The 23,373-nt window shown below is 37.7% G+C and overlaps 1 long non-coding RNA gene across 2 annotated transcripts in view; it reads left to right on the forward strand.

Moving 5' to 3' along the window:
* Nucleotides 1–8,383: 8,383 nt before the first annotated feature.
* Nucleotides 8,384–23,373, forward strand: part of LOC116746868 — a 29,778-nt gene continuing 14,788 nt past the window's right edge. The window contains exon 1 of one of the 2 annotated variants that reach the window (XR_004347903.1): nt 8,384–9,457. This is a non-coding gene — a long non-coding RNA (uncharacterized LOC116746868). The remainder of the gene's footprint in view (nt 9,458–23,373) is intronic. The other variant, XR_004347904.1, reaches the window with a different exon arrangement.

Genomic DNA, 23,373 nt, shown 5'->3' on the forward strand with positions numbered 1-23,373 from the left:
ACAGTGAGTTTCATAAGCCAGAGGAGATCCTGCAACCCATAGGTATTTTTTCTTGCCTAAAGGTATAAGACATGTGGATGAATCAGAACAGAGTATCTTAATTCCTGTTATATTGAATACAGGATCTGTGAATGCAACCATGTATACTGTTTTCTGGGTAGTTTCTGTGGTTGCCTCATGATCAGTAGCATGTGTGGATTAGCATAAAGGGATTTCGTTTTTTTGAGAGCTTGGAGACATTATCTGATTATTTAACACTTCTTTGATTGATGCTGAAACCAGATAATAGTAACCTGGTATTTGTCACTATCCAAATCTTACTTCAAGTGCTCAGTGTAATCCTCATAATCTTAGCAAAGAGTTACAATAAAGATCAAGCTAACACCTGACAACGGTTCAACATTTCATTTGTTTTTAAAATACAAAGCAAACATTCAGATTGAATTATTGCCTTAATCCACATGGATCACTTCAGTCATGGGCAAACTAGATGAAAGTCAGCAAGACTCAAAACTATAGCTCTCAAAAGATTTTGCTACTCTAATGTTTAATAATATAACTTCAGACTGCACACATTTTTTTTTTTTTTTTTATTCACAAGGTTTAAAAAAAGCCACTGCCAACATGTGGACCCTTTAGTCATCCTGTAAAGGTAACTGGGAGGGATGTATCAGACAGAGATTAAGTATTTGTCCTGGAGTCTCTCATTGACTGAAAAGTGAAATTCCCAAGGAGTTATTTTGGCTCCAAGATAGGTTTTTTAGCAATTATCACAGAGCTGGCTGCACTTAGCCCCAAGTAGGCCAATTAATTGTCATGACCCAGAAGGGAGCATGGAAATGGAAATATTAGAAAGCAAACCCCTCAATTTTCACATCCTAATCACAGCAGTCTGATTTCTAGAAAGACTTTTATAAAAGCAGTTTTGTATTTCTCCAGATCCTTTCAGGCAAATAACCCCAGGGCTCTGATTTCTGCATCCATTTTCTGTAGCCACTGTGGAATGTACCGTCTTTTAACAAGCCCAAGTAGAGCTGTACTGTTTTTTATGAAACAAACTTTCATTTGTAAAACAAAATATAATCTTAGAAATGGGGAGTTTGCAGGACACCCAGATCACAGCCTTGCAACTCTCCCTACATGGTGAAGATTTTTCCATAGTGGTGTTCAAGCGGCTATCTGAAACAAAAAGTACCATTTCATTTTCCCCTGTGACACCAGGTCGTGGAGTTATTCTAATGTGCTCTGAGAATTAAAGGAGAGAAATTAGAGCCTCTTTCTTTTTTCTATCTACTCCTGTGGGCTGGACTCATGGTACAGTGAACTGGGCCTTGAAATACAGTTCAGATAACTTTAGGATCAAAAATATCACGGTATTGGGCTTCCCTGGTGGCGCAGTGGTTGGGAGTCTGCCTGCCGATGCAGGGGGCGCGGGTTCGTGCCCCGGTCCGGGAGGATCCCACGTGCCGCGGAGCGGCTGGGCCCGTGAGCCATGGCCGCTGGGCCTGCACGTCCGGAGCCTGTGCTCCGCAACGGGAGAGGCCACAGCAGTGAGAGTCCCGTGTACCGCAAAAAAAAAAAAAAAAAAAAAAAATCACGGTATTAAGCACATCTATAAAAATGGCATGTGGCAAAAAGGCATATAGGTTGGTTATAAGTGTCTGTAAGTGGACTAAGTATTATAGAAGTCAAATATTTCCAGAGACAATGGCCTAACTTGGTGACTTCCCCATTATTCTCTGGGTTTATCAGAATGGTATAAGCCCATGCTAGTGCATGAGATTATTTGTTGTATAGACTGACATTAATTTTTATTTTATTTTTAAAAATTAATTTATTAATTAATTTATTTTTGGGCCACATTGGGTCTTCATTGCTGCGCGTGGGCTTTCTCTAGTTGCGGTGAGGGGGGCTACTCTTTGTTGCGGTGCGTGGGCTTCTCATTGCAGTGGCTTCTCGTTGCGGAGCACGGGCTTTAGGCACGTGGGCTGCAGTAGTTGTGGCACATGGGCTCAGTAGTTGTCGCTCACAGGCTCTAGAGCGCAGGCTCAGTAGTTGTGGTGCACTGGCTTAGTTGCTCTGTGGCATGTGGGATCTTCCTGGACCAGGACTCGAACCCGTGTCCCTCCATTGGCAGGCGGATTCTTAATCACCGAGCCACCAGGGAAGTCCCTAGACTGACATTAATTTTAGATAAAGAAAAGTCTCTACAGTTATTCCAATCTGGTTAAAACTTTTCAGAGAGATTATTCTTAAGGCTCTATTCCTTTCCTTCTTTTGTTTGCTGGAACATTGCTAGATTTAGTTTTCTCTCAAAATATGGATTTATAATAATTAAAAATGTATTTTATGTTATGTAGTGACTCACAGTGAATTAATCATTAAATTTATGGCAAGAGAAACAGTAAGTTGATCAGCATAGATTGGCATTTTTAATCAATTAAAGCATGTATATATTAGCCTGGGTTAGTCCACTATATAACAGAATTACTCACAAATTTATGAAGTACAAGGCTGTCAAAATTTACCCTCCCCCAGTAAATCAGGCTGGCCCTGAGCATGTGTTTTTCTTTTAATTATCACTTAATAGTAATTTTGGGCTTTGCTTTTAAAGAATATTGGCAACATAACTTGGCATAGAAGTTGGCATACTTTATTTATTGGCAAGTTCCATCTAGCTTCTTTCCTGTATTGTTGTTTCTTTAAACAAATCTCTCAATATTCACAGAATTAGATCAATTAGAATTGGAAAAATTTTCATGGATGATTGAGACTTTCCTCTGACTCATGACAGATTACTGTCTACAGATTTTTTTCTTATTGTTTGGCCTGGTTTTATGACAACACTAAGAGTAATGTATGTGACATCACTTTCTTTTTTCAAACTCATGTCAATCCAGGATTCCCTAGTTAAGTAATGACTATTTTTAATATTTCTGTTTTGTTTCTCATTACATATTTTTCCAAATTGGAGTCTGTTAAAATTACATTAAATAACTGTTTCCTTTTTGGTTTCTAGGTTTTCACATTCCACCAAAGAAATTGCATATGGTAGTGTTGCTGGGGAGCCCATCCAATTTATGGGCTTATGGAAAGATCTACAGAATCATTTCATTGTAAATTATTAAGTTGCCAGAATTTCTTTCTAGAGCAAAGTGGAATAGAAATGCATAAACAGATGAAACTTTTTTACCTCTAAGATGAACCAAAGTTTTAGGACTGATCTTTCCACTCTGCTGTCCTTTCTTTCTTCATGGGTCCTCCTCCCACACCTATACTGATGTCACATTGAAATTTATGCTAATTGAGGGACCCGGAACTCCTCTCTCAAGCTTCCATGGCTTTGCACATTCCTTTCTCTCTTCCTGAGACAGTCTTCCCGTTATTTTTAAAAAAGAATTTACTTATTCATTTTTAACAATTTTATTGAGGTATAATCGGCACACAATAAACCGCACATATTTAATGTATGCAATTTGATGAGTTTTTGTTTTCCAATTTTATTGATATATAATTGACATATAACATTGTGTAAGTTTAAGATGTACAAACAGAATGATTTGATATATGTATTTACTACAAACTGATTAGCACAATAAGGTTAGTTAACACATCCATAACCTCACGTAATTGCCACTGTTTTCTGGTGAGGAATTTTGAGATTTACTCTTTACTCTCTCACAACTTTGAAATATGCAATACAGTAGTGTTAACTATGGTCACCATGCTCTATATGACATCCCTAAAGTTTATCTAATAACTAGAAGTTGGTGCCCTTTGGCTATCTTTACCCATTGCTCCCACATCCCTCCCTGCCTCTGGTAACCACCAAACTGTTCTCTTTTTCTGTGAGTTTGGCTTTTTTAGATTCCATATGTTAAGTGAGATAATACAATATTTATCTCAATGTGTGACTTATTTCACTTAGCACAATGCCCCTTAGTTTCATCTGCGCTGTCTCAAATGGCAGGATTTCCTTTTTTATGGCTGAGTAATATTCCATTATATATATATTTTTATATATATATATATATATATATATATCACATTTTCTTTATCAATTTGTTCATCAGTGAACACTTAGGTTATTTCCATGTCTTGGCTATTGTAAAAAATGTTGCAGTGAACATGGAGGTGCAGATATCTCTTCAAGATGGTGATTTCATTTCCTTCAAATATATACCCAGAAGTGAGATTGCTGGATCATATGTAATTTTATCTTTAATTTTTTGAGGACCCTACATACTGTTTTCCATAGTGGCTGCACCAGTTCACATTCCCACCAACAGATAAGGGTTCCCTTTTCTCCACATCCTCATCAGTACTTTTTCTCTCTTGTCTTTTTTTTTTTTTTGCGGTACGCGGGCCTCTCACTGTTGCAGGCTCTCCCGTTGTGGAGCGCAGGCTCAGCGGCCATGGCTCACGGGCCCAGCCGCTCCGCGGCATGTGGGATCTTCCCGGACCGGGGCACGAACCCGTGTCCCCTGCATCGGCAGGCGGACTCCCAACCACTGCGCCACCAGGGATGCCCCTCTCTTGTCTTTTTGATCATAACCATTCTAACAGGTATAAAGTGCTATCTCACTGTGACTTTAATTTGCATTTCCCTGATGATTACTGGTATTGAGCATTTTTTCATATAGCTGTTGGCCATTCAGATATCTTCTTTGGAAAAATGTCTATTAAGGTCCTTTGTCCATCTTACTATTTGTGGACTTTTTGTTTGTTTTTTGCCATTGAGAAGTATGATCTCCTTATCTATTTTGGATATTAGCCTGTTATTGGATATATAGTCTGCAAATATTGATATTTTCTTCTCTTTTGTAGGTTCATTTAGTTGATTGCTTCTTTTGTTGTGTAACTTTTTCATTTGATGTAATCCCACTTGTTTATTTTTGCTTTTGGTGTCATATCCATTACATCTTTGCAAAGAGTAATGTCGAGGAGATTTCCCCTATGTTTTCTTCTAGGAGGTTTTTGGTTCCAGACCTTGCATTTAAGTCTTTGATCCATTTTGAGTTAATTTCTGTGAGTGGTGTAAGATAAGGGTCTAGTTTCATTCTTTTGTGTGTTAAGATGTAGTTTTCCCAGCATCATTTATTGAAGAGACTATCATTTTCCAATACAGTATTTTTGGCTTCCTTGTCAAATTAATTGACCATATATGTTTGGGTTTGTCTCTGGGCTCTCAACTCTGTTCTTTTGGTCTATGTGTCTGTTTTTATGCTAGTATTGTACTGTTTTGATTACTGTAGATTTGTAAATAGTTTGAAATCAGGGAGCATGATACCTCCAGCTTTGTTCTTCTTTCTCAAGATAACTTTGACTATTCAAGATCTTATGTTTATCTCCATATAATTTTTAGGATTGTTTTTGCTTCTGTAAATAATACCATTGGATTCTTGATAGAAATTGCATTGAAACTATAGATAGCCTTGGGTAGTATGGGCATTTTAACAATATTAATTCTTCTAATACATGTACACAGAATATCTTTCCATTTATTTGTGCCTTTTTCAATTTCTTTCTTATAGTTTTTTTGTGTACAGATCTTTTATCTCCTTGTTTAAATTTATTCTTAATTATTTTACTGTTTTTGATGCTATTGTAAATGAGATTGTTTTATTTCTTTTTCAGATAGTTCATTGTTAGTGTACAGAAACACAACTGATTTTTGTATGTTGGTTTGGTATCCTGCAACTTCACTGAATTCTGGTATTAGTTCTAAAAATTGTTGGTGGATTCTTTAGGATTTTCTATATTTAAGATCATGTCATCTGCAAACAGGGACAATTTCACTTTTTCCTTCTCAATTTGGGTACGTTTTATTTCTTTTTCTTGCCTAATTGCTCTGACTAGTACTTCCATTTCTATGTTGAGTAGGAGTGGTGAGAGTGGGCTCCTTTATCTTGTTCCTGATTTTAGAGGAAAAGCTTTTAATCTTTCACTGTTGAGTATGATGTCAGCTGGGGGCTTGTCTTACATGGCCTTTATTATGTTGAGGTACGTTTCTTCTATACCTAAATTGTTAAGAATTTTTATCATGAATGGATGTTGAATTTTGTCAGATGCTTTTTTTGCATCCATTGAGGTGATCGTATGATTTTTATTTCATTCTATTAATGTGGTATAACACACTGGGTGATTTGCATCCTGACATCCCAGGGATAAATCCCACTTGACAATGGTGTATGATCTTTTAAATATGCTATTAAATTCAGTTTGCTACAATTTTGTTGAGAATTTTTGGATCTATATTAGGCAAATTGCTGCAATTTTATTTTCTTTTAGTGTGCTAATCTGGCTTTAGTATAATGGTAATTCTGGCCTCATAAAATGTGTATGAAAATGTTTCTGTTCAATTTTTTGGAAGAGTTTAAGAAGGACAGACATTAATTCTTCTTTAAATGTTTTGTAGAATTGTATAGTGAATCTATCTGGTCCTGGGCTTTTCTTTTTTTTTTTTTTTTTTTTTTTTTTCGGTACGCGGACCTCTCACTGCTCTGGCCTCTCCCGTTGCGGAGCACAGGCTCCGGACGCGCAGGCCCAGCAGCCATGGCTCACGGGCCCAGCCGCTCCGCGGCACGTGGGATCTTCCCGGACCGGGGCACGAACCTGCGTCCCCTGCATCAGCAGGCAGACTCTCAACCGCTGTGCCACCAGGGAAGCCCCTGGGCTTTTCTTTATTAGCAGGTTTTTGGTTACTCCTTCACTCCTTACTCATTGATCTTTTCAGATTTTCTATTTCATCATGATTCAGTCTTGGTAGGTTGTATATTTCTAGGAATTCATCCATTTCTTCTAGGTTGTCCAGTTTGTTGGGGTAGAATTGTTCATAGTAGTCTCTTATGATCTTTTGTGTTTCTGTGGTATCAGTTGTCTCCTTTTCCATTTATAATTTTATATACTTGGATCATCTTTTATTCTTGTCTACTCTAGCTAACAGTTTGTCAGTTTTGTTTATATTTTCAAAGAACCAACTCTTAGTTTTGTTAATATTTTGTATTGTTTTTCTGTTTTCTTTTCCATTAGTCTCTGCTCTAATCTTTATTATTTTCTTCCATCTGGTAACTTGGCACAATGACATTGACTCCTTCTTTTCTTTTCTTCTTTTTTATTTATTTTTTATTTTATTTATTTATTTATTTTTTGTGGACTCTCAAGAGTCCAAGAAAGACTCTCAAGCACCGTGCCACCAGGGAAGCCCCTATTTTTATATTTTTTAGTGCTGCAGAATACAGTCACTTATCTTTCTCCTAGGTCTACATATGTCAATCTGAACAGTTAATAACAAGTGCCACGAAACTCTTAAGTGAATATAAAATTTAGGGAAATACTGTATTCCCTATACAACAATACAGATAAAAACAGGTTAAAATAAATTATAAGGGTTTATTTGATGGAGAATAGATGTTTTAAACAGGTGAAGTGTATCTTGATGGTTGTTTATAGAAAAAAATAAAACTGCTCCTATAGTCTCTCCTTTGTGATAATATATGGAGGTTTAAGAATAATAGTTTTATCAGTTTCGTATCCTACAAGTTAATGTCTCTACCTCCTTCTCCCTAACCAGCTACTCTTCTAAGAGACTTTGTATCAATAAATAAACTTTTAAGGTAATATTCTAAAATTGTTATAGTCTGGATAAACTCCACTAACAACACATACCAAATAAAGTTCTTAAAATAAAACTTGAAAAGAAACATCAGTAATGGAATCTGCATGGTCCTTAGCTAATCTTTTTATACTGTTCTTGTGACATGTGCCCTCCTGTACTTTGAATTATCATTAACTGTACATTTATCTCTCCCTACTGATTATAAAGCACCCTGTGAGCAGGGACTGCTCAATCTTTGATGCTTATCAGAATGCTGGACAGTTAGCAAATAATCAGTAAACATTTAGCTAAACTGAGAGTTAGGCCCAGGGTAAAAGCATACAGATCATGCTGACGGCACTAGCTGAATGGAACTGAACTAAGGAAATAGTACTGATTCTAGAATTAGACTCACCTCTTCTCACTCTGCCATGGAGTTAGGTCTTAAATTAAGGTTATTTTGAAAAATTTTAAAAGGTGTTACTTCATTTTATTAGGTAGTAGATTTTCTGGATTAGATCCATGTTTTTCATATTATTCCTGTACAAAAATATTTTCCAGTTGATAATGTAATTGGGCGTAATCCAACTAAATTCTTCAGTGTTTCTAAAAATTTTTCGTGGTTGTTATTAGTTAATACTGCAGTGCTATTTTCACTGTTATTCTTAAACATTTAAGGTAATATCATATGAATGATTTTTTCATGATACAACCACTATGATATTTTGAGAAAAAAATGTTTGTGGTTGAATACCTCATGCCTTCAAGAGCAGACTTTGCAGCTGTGTTCAACCACCCTTATGGGAAGAGTGTTTCACAGTGGTGAGAATCCTGATACAGACATCTAGAGAAGGACTGACATTGGCTGCTTTAGGTTCCGCTACGACTTCTGATGTCGCCTGTGGTTAAAAGGATAATTCAGTTTCACCAAGTGTTTTCTTCTTTTGGACCCGATTGTAAAGCCACTCATTTGCTATATAATGAGGAAACATTTTTTTTGGCAAAGCCTCTATTCGTTATCCAGCCTCTCTCTCTGCACCTTGTCCACCCTCAAGGCCTGTGGAAGGAAGCGGAACAAATGTACCTTGAGAAAGAAGAGGATGTGATATAGTGTGAAATCCTTCTAAACCAGAAGACAAAAGAGAGGGGAAATCTGCTCCTTAAATAATGGTGAAATGGTGACGAGGAAAAGGATAAGAAAAGAAAGTAGGTATGTTTCTCTTTCAACTCTCTCTTCTAGAATGAAAGGGAAGGCCGGGGCTCTTAGATCATTTGAAGGGGAAACAAATCAAAGGGACTTACGCTCCTTTTTCTAACTCGAACTTTGGGAGAAGGCTGTTCACAGGCAGGTCCCATATTAACAATGGAGACCGCAGAGGAACTGCCACCAGCATAATAAAAAGCGTGAAGCCCCAGGGCCCATCTGCCAAGGGGCAGCTGTATCAGGGCCACTGAGCTGTGGAAGCAGCATTGTTGACTGAGGCAGAAAGTGGGTCTGAGTTGGCATTTTCAAGCTTCTGTGTGTCATGGAAAGGATTCAGAAGCAGGAGGTCCCTGAGCTAAGGGCCAGCAAGTCTGCCAATGAAGCACCATGGTGAGAGATCCACTGCTGGGCAGAGGCCCATGAGGTGCCACAGCATGGCTGAGGCTCAGACTCAGAGGCATCAACAGCACCAGTCACCAAGGGATGTCCTTCCAGAGTAAATAGAACAAGCCACAGTTTCAACTGGTACTTCGGAACAAAGACAAGTGAAGCTGCAAATAAAAGCTTGTGGACTGAAGTCTCTCTCTCCCCTTTGCTAAAAAGGCACCCAATTTCCTCTTCACTCACCTGGACACCATCTTGTGGAGGAGCTATGTGTATGTATCTGTGTGCACATATGTGTGCTGTGTACATGCTTGTGGGAGGGTGGCATGAGCTGCAATCGAAAAGACCGAGTCTTTATCTGAAGTAGGGGCAGTTAGTGCAGTTACTCTTTAAATACTAGAAGAATGACATGCACTCTTAATGAACAAGTGAAAGTATTCTTTTCTTCTACTTCCCAGTTGAATGGTGTAGAAGAAATATTAGCCTATTATAGAAAAAAATTTTTTTACTTCCAAACATGTATAACTGTGGTTGTCACCCTGCAACCCTGAGGTTAAATATACAATTTATTTTGGGAAATAAGAGTAAAATTATATTTAAAAAATTTTTTTACATTTTAAATTATTTATTTACTGGCTGTGTTGGGTCTTCGTTGCTGTGGGCGGGCTTTCTCTAGTTGCGGTGAGTGGGGGCTACTCTTTATTGCCGTGTGTGGGCTTCTAGTTGCAGTGTGTGGCCTTCTCATTGTGGTGGCTTCTCATTGCGGTGGCTTCTCATTGCGGATCACAGGCTGTAGGCACACGGGCTGCAATAGTTGTGGCACATGGGCTTAGTTGCTCTGCAGCATGTGGGATCTTCCCGGACCAGGGCTCGAACCAGTGTGCCCTGCATTGGCAGGTGGATTCTTAACCCCTGTGCCACCAGGGAAGTCCCAATATATTAAAAATTTTATGTGTTTGTTTCTAAAAATGGAATCCATTACTATGGCCACATCCATCCAATTTTCTGTCAGGATGTTTCAGGATATATCCTGAAATAGTCATCAGTGTCTGAGAAGGAGAAGTCATCAGTGTCTGAGAAGGAGAAGATGAAGTGCATTTCTCTGTGACGTGATTTTGTTTTCTTCGGGCTGTGCTTTCGTGGATCCAGTTTATCTTGCCATCTCTGGTCCTCCTTTGGGATCTATCACAGATCCAGTTTATCTTGCCATCTCTGGTCCTCCTTTGGGATCTATCACACTTTGAAGGAGACAAGTTGAATAAGACAGGATCCCTGTGCTCAAGAATTTTATGCCTTATTAAGGGAAATAAGACAAATCTATAAAATCAGGAAGTAAGGCAGTGTGACAAGTGCCAGGTGAACAGAGCAAACGAAGTATATGCCTCAGGCAGGGGCGACCGAATCTTCCTGAATTTATTTTCACTTAAGTTACATCCCAAGCACTCTACCTGTATATCGTGAAGAGAAAAATAAATGATAAAGGAAGATTTCTAAGGCCAGATGATTTATCGACCCTTTAAAAGAATTAGTAAAAAACATATTTTGGTTCACAGCATTAGCTGTATAGAGAAACTAGGTTTTCCCAGTTTTTCTATATTTGATTTTACATGTTCCAGAATAAATTGGGTTTTCTTTTGACTTTCATTTTGATTTTCTTCTCTATTCTTTCCACTTCTGCTGACCTATGCAAATACCCCTTCTTTCTATCTGATCCACAAGCCCTCTGGGTCACCTCTGAAAAAGACTGGCCTTTAGAGCAGCATCAAAGCCACTGGCTTCCCTCAAAGAAGAGGAAGCAAGCTGGCATGGGACTATGGTCCCTGGTGGCAAAATTTTTGACCCTGGGATTCCCATAGTCATAAAATTCTTATTTTTGGAATACTACGTAGCTATTTCAAGAGCAGGCTGAGTTCTTTCTAGGAGTTGTAATACACAGCATTACTTCTTCCGTGAGAAAGTAAGCTAAGCCCCTCAGGGAAGCTGTGGGAATAATAGCCACAGTGTTATAACTAATCTGCTTTAAAAGTCAAATTCTTAAAAGATGCATTTTACAATTTTTAAGTCATATTATTTTCACAGTTGAAGCACTCAGGGTAAAGGGGCATCCAGGATATTTTGAAAAGATTATACACTGTATTTTGTCAGAACATTTTTTCCCTATGATTTCATAGCCTCTCCTTCATAGAAGGGTAAATTTTTTTTCCTCTTCTCCCCCTTTTCTTGCTCTTGTAACTGTACTCAGCGGTCTTGGGGAGAGGACGGAGTTTAAAGATGCTCCAGCAATTTGCTGGTCTATAGTTAGATTTTGTGTTTCCTATTTAAAGTGTGTAATACTTTGTAAATGCACTGATATCTAGGCTAGATGCCCAGTGGAAATTTCAGAAACAGAAGACAGTGTGTCTCTGTACCTTGTTTCAAATAACTCTCCTCGCTTCTTTAGGGAGATATAATAGGCATTCACATTAGGCCAGGAGGTTATTAGATCTCCACGAGGCTCTGTCCAGCTACATGCCATGAATATTATTCTGTCAACACAAATGTCATTAGAATCTGCTAAAACTGAATTACTCTTAGCAGTTTTACAGCTGTCTCACAACATTTGACAACCACCAAGAAACGCATGTTGGTATCAGTGAGAATTCTTCACTGGGCTGATTTATATTTCAAAACCATGGGAAATGAAGTGGAATAATGGTATCACTGTTTCAATGTATAATGTTTACAAAATAAGTATTGAGTTTTTTCTCTCCAAGTCTGGGGTTGATTTTTCTATGCCCCCCACACCCCTCTCCCAGCACCTTTATAGCCCTGGCTACTCTAAGTAAGTTGCAGGAAAATTACTTCTCTACTGTTTCACAATACTTTTCTTATCTGACTGCCACAGCTGTCACGTATCAAATGCTCTTATTTAAGATGTCTATGGCTGGAAACATTATTGCTTGTGTTCTTCAGCAGCTGAAGAACATTATCATAGTATTTTGTGAATTTAATTCATTTCTTCTCTTTTGCTTCACTACGCTTTTAATGTCTAGTTCTCTCTCAAACAAACTAACATAGATGACCTTCAGTCTCCTCCATTTGATTCCTCCGTCTACTGTTAATATTAAATCCCAAAGAAAAATTGAATTTGGGATTTTAAAAGAATCTGAGCTTCACAACTTGCTCTTAGATTTCAATATTCCTAATGTGAACCCACAAATAATGCCACCTTTTCATTATTAGTAATGAATCTTCAAGGTCAGTATTCCAGCTCCCAAGATACTCAGCAGTAAACATCTCGACATATTCTCCATGTAGCTCTGTTTGCTTTCTTCAAAATTAGATGCCCTTAAAATGCACATAGAAAGTGACATATTGCATACAATGAAACAGAATGGTATCCATTTGAAAACACTTAAGATTAAAGACTTTGCATGCGGTTAAATTCTGTATACTTATATTTCCTTTAAAAATTACTACAGTTCAGTTTTCCCTTTAGCCAATATTATTTATTCCATCTGAGGGTTCTTTTTGTCCAAAGTATACATTCTGAGATTAAATAAAACAGAATGCAGTCAAACTATCGCATAGAAGACAGTAAATTAGTATTTTAAAGTATGTTGTTCCAGATCTAGAAGGATCTACACCAGTACAAATTTTATTAAATATTCTTGTTTAATATATGTAATCAACTCTGTTCACATTATTTTTAGAATGTGACTCGGGTATCTAGCATACTTTGATAACATTCTCAGGTAAATTAAACTTATTTTTAACATCATTTTATCTTGTTATTGAGTCTTAGAATGAGGTAAAAGTTAATTTCTCACAAGAATCAGGGCAGACTATTAGTGAAGGTTATGGAAATATCCGAACTTTACATGGAGCACTGCAAGTTTTCTGCTTCATAAAATTTCCCCCAAAATTATTTGTGTGAGAAATAGATCATCAATTAAGTAAATGATAAATATCAGGTGAGGGTCAAAGTTATTACAGAAAGAAAACACCCAAAGCCATGGTGAAAAACACTGCAAATCTTATAATGGACAAGAATGCATTACTAAATTATTTCCCACAATGCTTCAAAGACTACAAAAAAGCCCATGGTGTCAGGTAGAAAGAAATAGAAAACCCAGCCATTATTTTGAGGATTTGATCAAACTAGACACTCAACTGGGATAATTTTAGCCAAATTTCTCCCACTTTCTCCACTGTAGAACTATTCTTTAGTTAAGTTCCTTTTCCTGTCTAAGTTGTCAGAATAATTGGTTCAGCTCAAGGCTTTCCCTTTTCCAGCTCAACAGTGGATTATTCCTAACACTTAACTTCTGAGTATCTGGGTGTCATGTTGTGATTGGTTTAAAAAGACTTTCTATTCACAACACCTATGTCAAACAGCATAAAAATATTATCAAGTGTCTTTCAAAATATATAATTGCTGGTATTACTAGAGAAGATCCTGTTAATTTTGGAGGAAGATATTGGATTAGTTCTGAAAGTGAGGAAGTAATTAAAAGAATTGGCATCGGGTTTGGAGTGTCACAGAATTAAATTTTTCTTTATTTGGAGGGAGGAGTCTTGGTTTATAAGTAATAACAGAGATTATAGAAATGTAGAATAAATGGTTGGGAGGACCAAATTCAATTAGATTTCATACTACAGGTTAACTGGAAGCTACTAGAAGGTCTACACTAAAACAAGAGAAAGGAAATGTAAAGAGATGGTTTTTATAAGACAAATAAAAAATGTGTAGCACTTACAAGATTTTCAAAATATGTGTTCACATCAGAATGACTTTAGAACATACTACACACTCTGTTTATTCTTAGAGATGTATTTTAAAGTTAAAAAATGTAGGGGAGGCTTCCCTGGTGGCGCAGTAGTTAAGGATCTGCCAGCCAATGCAGGGGACACGGGTTCGAGCCCTGGTCTTGGAAGATCCCACATGCCATGGAGCAACTAAGCCCGTGTGTCACAACTATTGAGCCTGTACTCTAGAGCCCACGAGCCACAACTACTGAGCCCTCGCGCCTAGAGCCTGTGCTCTGCAGCAAGAGAAGCCACTGCAATGAGAAGCCTGCTCACCACAACGAAGAGTAGCTCCTGCTCACCGCAATTAGAGAAAGCCTGAGTACAGCAACAAAGACCCAACACAGCCAAAAATAAAAATAAATTAATATTTTTAAAATGCAGGGGAATCTTAAAATTATCTTGGTTGTTTTGTGTTCATAGTAATTGTTGTATTATTTAAGACCCAAGAGTTGCAATAAAATAGAAAAGAGATATATGTATAAAATTTTTTAGGGGCTTCCCTGGTGGTGCAGTGGTTGAGAGTCCTCCTGCCAATGCAGGGGACACGGGTTCGTGCCCCGGTCCAGGAAGATCCCACATGCCGCGGAGCAGCTGGGCCCGTGAGCCATGGCCGCTGAGCCTGCACGTCTGGAGCCTGTGCTCTGCAATGGGAGAGGCCACAACAGTGAGAGGCCCGCATACCCCAAAAAAAAAAAAAAAAAAAAAAAAATTTTAAAGTCAAATAAAACCATGTAATGTTAAAAGTTGAAAATACCAAATAAAAATATAATTTTACAAGATAAATTTTCTAGCTCTCTCCACTGAAAAACATCCAGAAAAAATAATGTTCCTTGTGGAAATCAGCACTCCTCACACCCAGATTTCATTTTCTAATTATTATTCACACTGAAGGAAGCAGAGACCCTTAGGAAATGGCTGGTTCTAAAGGAGGGAGTGGGAGGGAGGTGGCAGGGTGCGGTGACAGCCTGAGCCTTTAACACCATGAGTGTTTTACATATTCTGAGAAAGAACTATTCAAGGACAAATGGGTTGTGTTAAAAGGATGCAGTTGCCAGCCTGAAGTGACCCTTCCTGATCCAAACTGGGAGAGTTCAAACATCAATAATAATAACAATAACTATAATTCATTGGAATCTATTATATAAATACATATCATTGAGTTAATAGTAATACTAAGAAAAGACACTATAAATCAAACAAACTGATTTATCACCACTGGAGATGAATAATATACCAATTCCTTACTTTGAAGATTGGTAATTAAAAGATGAGAACAAAATAGAATATCCTGTTTTTTCAATAAGAACTGTAGGTTCAAGGATTTTAAAAAAGTGACCCTAGTTGATTAAAAAAAAAGCTTTTACTTATTTACAGAATAATAATAATAAATGTAAAAAAACGCAGAATTGGAAAATCACCATTTGCTAATCTTAATGAAAAACCTAAGGGAAGAGACTTCAATGGATGCTAACACTTTTCGGGGAAATGTTGGTAAAAAAATATTCACATAATGCTAAGTATCTCTCCACAGATTACTTGTTAATTGCAAAGGAGAAAGCATACATTTATGGTGGAAAGATCTGACTAATGACATTAATTCAGTGGCACCACTTAATCATGAACAACTCAGACATTCTGTAAATTAAATGCAACAAGAAAACCAATTTTCTTCATGAAATTTTTTTTTTTTGCGGTATGCGGGCCTCTGACTGTTGTAGCCTCTCCCGTTGCGGAGCACAGGCTCTGGATGCGCAGGCTCAGCGGCCATGGTTCATGGGCCCAGCCGCTCCGCGGCATGTGGGATCTTCCCAGACCAGGGCACGAACTCGTGTCCCCTGCATCGGCAGGCGGACTCTCAACCACTGCGCCACCAGGGAAGCCCTCCATGAACTATTTTTCACAAAAGTATTTAACTTGTATCTAATCATGATGTTAGTTTTAAATTTCAGCTTATAGAAAATACAGGTGATAGAGAAACATAAATCATAGATGAAAACACAAACACAGAATGTAAGACATTCTATAGGACATTGGGTTTGATGTCTTAAAAAAGTTAATAGCTTGGGGAGAAAAAAGAGGGAGAAACTACTTGATTTAGAAAGACTTAAGAGACAAACGTATTGAGTACTTATTCAACGGATTGAATCCTGGTGGACAGACATTTGGGAAAATTGGAATATAGAACAGGTATTTGATGTTATTAGGGAATTGTTGATTTTGTTAGGTATATGATCATACTAGGAGAGCATTTCTTCTCATACTAAAGAATTTAGGGGAAAGAATCATGATATCTGTAAATTATTTTAAATGATATAGCCAAAAAGATAAACATAAGTAATGATACAAGCATAGATTTGGATATAGAGTATAGATCTAGATTAACAGAAAAGACAAAATGTTAACAGGTGTTGAATCTGGATGATAAGTATATGTCTTTTTTGCATATTTTTTTCTGTTTTTCTGTATGTTTTAAAATTGTTATGATACAATAGTTTTTGTTTCTTTAAGAATGTGTCTAGAGTAATGAAAATAAAAACAAAAATAAACAAATGAGACCTAATTAAATTTAAAAGCTTTTGCACAGCAAAGTAAACCATAAACAAAACAAAAAGACAACCCTCAGAATGGGAGAAAATATTTGCAAATGAAGCAACTGACAAGGGATTAATCTCCAAAATATACAAGCAGCTCATGCAGCTCAATATCAAAAAAACAAACAACTGAATCAAGAAATGGGCAGAAGACCTAAATAGACATTTCTCCAAAGAAGATATACAGATTGCCAACAAACACATGAAAGGATGCTCAACATCACTAATTACTAGAGAAATGCAAATCAAAACTACAATGAGTCAGAATTCTCCCACCAGTCAGAATGGCCATCATCAAAAAATCTACAAACAATAAATGCTGGAGAGGGTGTGGAGAAAAGGGAACCCTCCTACACTGTTGGTGGGAATGTAAATTGATAAAGCCACTATGGAGAACAGCATGGAGGTTCCTTACAAAACTAAAAATAGAGCTACTGTATAACCCAGCAATGCCACTACTGGGCATATACCCAGAGAAAACCATAATTCAAAAAGATACATGCATCCCAATGTTCACTGCACCACTATTTACAATAGCCAGGACATGGAAGCAACATAAATGTCCATCGACAGAGGAATGGCTAAAGAAGATGTGGTACCTATACACAATGGAGTATTACTCAGTCATAAAAAGAACTAAATAGTACCTTTTGCAGAGATGTGGATGGACGCAGAGACTGTCATACAGAGTGAAGTAAGTCAGAAAGAGAAAAACAAGTATATAATATCGCTTATATGTGGAATCTGGAAAATGGTAGAGATGAACTTACTTGCAAAATAAATAGAGTCACAGATGTAGAGAACAAACTTACAGTTACCAAGGGGAGAAGGGGGGGAGGGATGAACTGGGATATTGGGATTGACATATATATATATACACAACTATGTATAGAATATATAGCTAATGAGAACTTACTGTATAGCACAGGGAACTCTACTCAGTGCTCTATAGTGATCTAAATGGGAAGGAAATCGAAAAAAGAGTAGATATATGTATACATATGACTGATTCATTTTGTTGTACAGCAAGAAACTAACAAAACATTGTAAAGCACATAGACTCCAATAAAAATTAATTAAAAAATTAAAAATTAAAAAGTATAATTGACCTACAGCATGTTAGTTATGTTAGTTCTTGTTACACAACATAGTGATTCACTGTTTCTACACATTTCAAAATTATCTCCACAATAACTATAGTTACAATATGTCACCATACAAAGATATTACATAGTTATTGACTCTATTCCCCACAGGGTATATTTCATGCCCTGACTCATTTATTTTGCAACTGGAAGTCTGTACTTCTTAATCTCTCTCATCTATTTCTTTCCTCCCCTGACTCCCCTCCAAAAAAAAAAAAGTGTGTAATCACAAAGCCCCAGAAGTTACTATAAAAGGTACAATAGCTCCATTCTCTGAAAGCCTTTGCATTAGTGATTTAAATAGTCTGCTTCTAGGATTGAAGTTCAAAGAGATAAACATTTGACTTGGGCAAATCAGTAGCTCTAAAGGGAGCTCTGTATTGGAAACACTGGAATGCATACCTGTAAAATGAACAGTATGTAATTGCTTCAACACTTATCTGTAGGACTTTAGAATATCCTGAAGGATTCTTGACTCTAGAAGTTCTCTGGGTGTAGTTTAAAAATGGGATGGCCCCAGATGAGTCTGCACTCTCTCCCTGGGCCTTCCTGGAGCCATGCTGTCCCAGTGCAAGTCCTCCAGGCTAGCACATGTCTGGGATCCTACCTGCCAACCCAGATATTCCTAAACCAAAGGGAAAGCACTAACTGTCTTGGAATTTGCTTTTGCTTCCAAGAGAGTGGGAGGAGAGCTTCTAAAGGTCTCATAGCCAGGCTATCCAGTGCCCCACATGGAAATTCCCTGGGATGTAGGTCAGTCAGATTCTTCAACTCAGTAACACTTGACTAGTCTGTAAATGCCCTGTCATTGGGAAAATACATGACAGAAAGTGTCTTGTCCATAAACTTCCACCTCGAGTCCATGCACTATAAATCAGCTGTGCTTTCAGCAGCCTCCTTTTAACCATTCCAGACTTATGACTGATTCTCTGCTTCCTAGTTCTTTGAATAGTAATTTCAGTGAGGGTCAATTATTTTATTGGGAAACATGTTTTTTACTAGACAGGAAATTCTTTTTATCTTACTAAAGTTGGAACATCATAGTCTAGATATTTCCATTCTCTAAAACATAAAACACCTAGTACATAGCTGTTACCCTAACTACTAAATCAAAATGCTCCTCTAAGGTAGAATATATTAGTACTTAGAAAACTCACTAGGTCAGAAAATATTCACTAACCTCCTACAGCCTGAAGAGTACAGTGGCGGTCACTTAGGGGACTGTCAGTAGTAGCTTGATTCCGTGTCCTAAGGGAGTTACAAACATTTGTGGGAGAGAAGGTAATCAATCTAATAAGGTCTTTCTTGAATTTCTCCATAAAATATTAATTTTGCTCATAGATTTTTAAAAATAAATTTATTGATTTACTTATTTTTGGCTGCGTTGGGTCTTCGTTGTGGCATGCAGGTTTTCTCTAGTTGTGGTGAGCAGGGGCTACTCTTCGTTGCGGTGTGCGGGCTTCTCATTGCGGTGGCTTCTCTTATTGCAGAGCACAGGCTCAGTAGTTGTGGTGCACGGGCTCTAGAGCGCAGGCTCAGTAGTTGTGGTGCACGGGCTCTAGAGCGCAGACTCAGTAGTTGTGGCGCACGGACTCTAAAGCACAGGCTCAGTAGTTGTGGCGCGCGGGCTTAGCTGCTCCGCGGCATGTGGGATCTTCCCGGACTAGGGCTCGAACCTGTGTCCCCTGCATCGGCAGGCGGATTCTTAATCACTGCACCACCAGGGAAGTCCGCTCATATAGATTTTGTTTGGTTTCTTCAAAACTTCAATTCTGAAAGTTCAAAACATGAATGTAATTTTTGATAATGGTATGTATACATACACTTTCTGTAATCTTTGATTCTTAAATGTCATGAAAGAAATCTTACAGGTGTCATATTTAGTCACTAAGAGTTTGGGGCATGCTGGTACATGTATTAAGAAGTAAAATCTGATTCTTCTAGGCCCAAGCAGTTGAATTTAGTTGGCAGTTTCAGAAAATGAATTGCCTAGTCATTACCTGTTGCTTTTCAAATTATATATATATATTTCAAATTGTATATATCAGTGTTTAGTAGTTCATATTTATCAAAGCTTCTAAGAAATCTCTATTCAGTATCCAGTGTAATAATTTCTGAATAAAAACATTTGATTGTGCCACTCCCCCATTAAAGTGCTCTTACGGATTTGTACTGATTGTAGGATAAAAACCAAATCTCTTTAACACAGTCCATGGATTTACCACCGTAGCTGCATCCCAAACCACACTTGCTCTCATTCCTCGCTCTAGTTACCCAGGCTCCCTTTGATCAAGACTTGCCACAGGTTCTGCACACAATGCTTTATCTCTTTGGAAGGTACTACTTTCCTTTCTCACCTACTTAGATCCTGCTCATTCTTTAGCTCTCAGCTGAACTATCTTTCCCTCCAAGATCCTTTCCCTGACTTCCCTGATTAGATCAATCCCCCTAATACATAGAGTAACTTTATCTTTTTGTCATACCACTTTCCATATTTGGAGTTGTACATATCTATTGTGTGATATGTAGAGCATAAGTACAGAGTCAAAGCCCGTGTCTGACTGGTTCACCGCTATACCCAGCATCCAGCATGGAGTGTCCCACACAGAAGATCTTCATAAATCCTTGTTGAATGAATGAATGATAAACCCTCCCATTTCCTTAAATGCACTGTGCTAATATGCTCTGCACACTTCCTCATGCCCTGGGCGTGTGCACTGCTCCCTTCTTTGAGGTCTGCAGCCATCTCCCCAAAAGGGAGTTGCAACAGTGGTGGCAGTGGTGATGGCAGTGACAGTGATGGTTCATAGACTGGTGGAAAGTGACATCACACAATTCCCATGGGGTTGGAAGGACAGACAACTCTGGGCTCCTAAAAACCTCATATTGTTAGGAACAAACTTCCTTTCTAAGTCTGCTTCTTTTATGGTTTATGTCAATTCCAATTTCAATACAGTCAGATTCCCCTGTGTCTCATTCAGGGTAAATTTAAAATTCCATATTTGACCCAATCTACAACCTTGTTACAATGGACTGAATACTTGTCCCCCACATATTCTTATGTTGAAATCCTAAACACCCCCCCACACCCCCAGGTTATGGTATTAGGAGGTGGGGACTTCGGGAGGTGATGAGGTCATGAGGGTAGAGCCCCACGAATGGGATTAGTGCCCTTATATAAAAGCCAGAGAGGGTTCCCCTGCCCTTTTACCATGTGAGGTTACAGCATGAAGACAGCCATCTACCATCTGGGAAGGGGGCCCTCACCAGATACTGAATCCATCAGTGCTTTCATCCTGCACTTCCCAGCTGCCAGAACTGTGAGAAACGTTTGTTGTTTAAAAGACACCCCGTTTATGGTATGTGGTCATAGCAATCCTAGTGAATTAAGACACTGTACAATACATATAAAATCTTTCAACTATTCAAGTTATTATATTAAGCTCAGTGGCTTTGGAGTGGGCCCCTAGAAATCCTCTAAGGATTTTTTTAAATATGTTTTTTGGCTTCTCCTGTACTTTTGATGATAAGGATTTTTGAGAAACTTTTCATTTCTAAGCACTACCCAAAAATCTTGAATTATTTTAGTGAAGAGACTGTAAAAATCTCTTGATTGTACTAGAAATTTCCTTCCTGCATTTTTAATCAGAGCCATTGCAGTGAAAAAAATATTGACATCCAGACACTTTGTTTTCATTTATTTTGATGCTTATTTATCTGTATATGTGATGTCTGTCTCCCAGAATTTCTTATAAATAATCTGAAATTGATTTACCATGTAGTTGCTAACTTTGTTCCAGATGCACCAATAATTAAAATTAAAAAAAACAAAATTTCCAAGGGATTGTGTGATACACATGAAGCCGTCGTACCACTTGGGAAAACTGTCTGGAAAGTTCATTGTTTGGGGGGCTGGGGCATAAGGTGTCTGCTTTTTAAAGAAATAGCTCTATTTTGGGAAAAATATTTCAGGCTGTAGAAAGGATGTTTCATAAGGTACTGCAGAGATAGGAGTTGATTAGAGCTCCTTTGAGACTCTATCATTAGACAGAAGAACTTGTACTATCCACACCATAACTCCTAAATTCCTCACTGAGCCTTCTCCCCTTGAGTCTTATAGTGACTGTTCATAGTAATTATGGCTGAGTGAGGGTCACCTCCTGCTTCAGGTGGAGGAACTAATGCTGATTTATGGGTCAGCTTCTCCTGTCTGTGCTGTTGTTGAAAGGCTTTTTGCCCCCCTTCACCTTCCACTATGATAAAATGAGGAATTTTAGGCACAGTCTATGAATGCAATTAATGATAAGGATGACTACTCTTTGGATTCAGAATTCCTAAAGTACCTAGTGAGAACTTCACGAGAAACAGAATTGTTCTTGATTATAAATACAATTAAAGTCATATTGTGAGTATCTAATAGGAGAGTATTTAATAAGATACTCTCAAGATGCTCTTAATTGTATCAAGAGAAGAGAAAGAAGGAAGAGGAGAGAGAGGTTACTTTTGATCCCTGATTATTATGGAACTAATGATAATATTAACATTTAATTTTAAAATCTACATGTGCTTTTTTATAAGATGAAAGGAAAACTTCAGTGCCCATCAGAAAAGTTTCTCAAAGAAGAATTCAATGGAAAGATATAAGGTGAATGCTCTGGACTAACTTGGTAAAATAAAATATGTGCAAAAGCATGCTTCTCAAGAGTCTTAAAAGGTATTCTACACTTAAAAAGCAAAGATTCATTGCTCTGCATGCATTTAAAATATGAATAATTTCTTTACTGTGGAAGAATGTTTGATTTTTTTTTTTTTTTTTCTTTGCGGTACGCGGGCCTCTCACTGTTGCGGCCTCTCCCGTTGCGGAGCACAGGCTCCAGACGCACAGGCTCAGCGGCCATGGCTCACGGGCCCAGCCACTCCGTGGCATGTGGGATCCTCCCGGACCGGGGCACGAACCCGTGTCCCCTGCATCGGCAGGCGGACTCACAACCACTGCGCCACCAGGGAAGCCCAATGTTTGATTTTTATATCAGGAGATTTTATAAGTTAATATTTTACACTTTAAAAAATGTTTAAAGTATTAAACATTTTTTATTAGTTTGATTTTTGTATTAGTTTATTTTAGTCCCTAGAAAATAAACTGAAACAAAAATTGTATCTACGATTTGTAAATAATAGCATAAAATACTTTTTCCTACTGTGCATTGACATTTAACTTTATTTCATTCTTATAATTTGACTATGAATTTCCTTGTGTGTTCTCTCCTAATTTGTCATTAAATATTGGAATCCTCCTTTAACCCATATAATCATAAATAAGAGGGAATTCTCCCTGAAATCAAAAGGATCTCCTTTGAATATCTCTATTTTATTGCTAGTTCTGATATGTTCACAACTGTACACTATATAGCAGGATCTTTACATTGTAAAGCTTGTTTACATATCAGTGTTCCCCATGTTAATCAGTCTGATAACTCTTTTGATACAACAGATTCTTTTATAGTGATAAACTGATCAAATTATGTTTAAAAAAAGCCTTCTGGCATATTGTTTTCTGATTCATTCTTATCATTATGCCTGATAAATATTCCAAGAAGGTATTGTTTTACCATATATATGCTTCCACATATTTTTAAGTCACTCTTCATTGAGTGTCAGGTC

Source organism: Phocoena sinus, chromosome 21 (assembly GCF_008692025.1).
Source record: "Phocoena sinus isolate mPhoSin1 chromosome 21, mPhoSin1.pri, whole genome shotgun sequence".
Classification (NCBI taxonomy): domain Eukaryota; kingdom Metazoa; phylum Chordata; class Mammalia; order Artiodactyla; family Phocoenidae; genus Phocoena; species Phocoena sinus.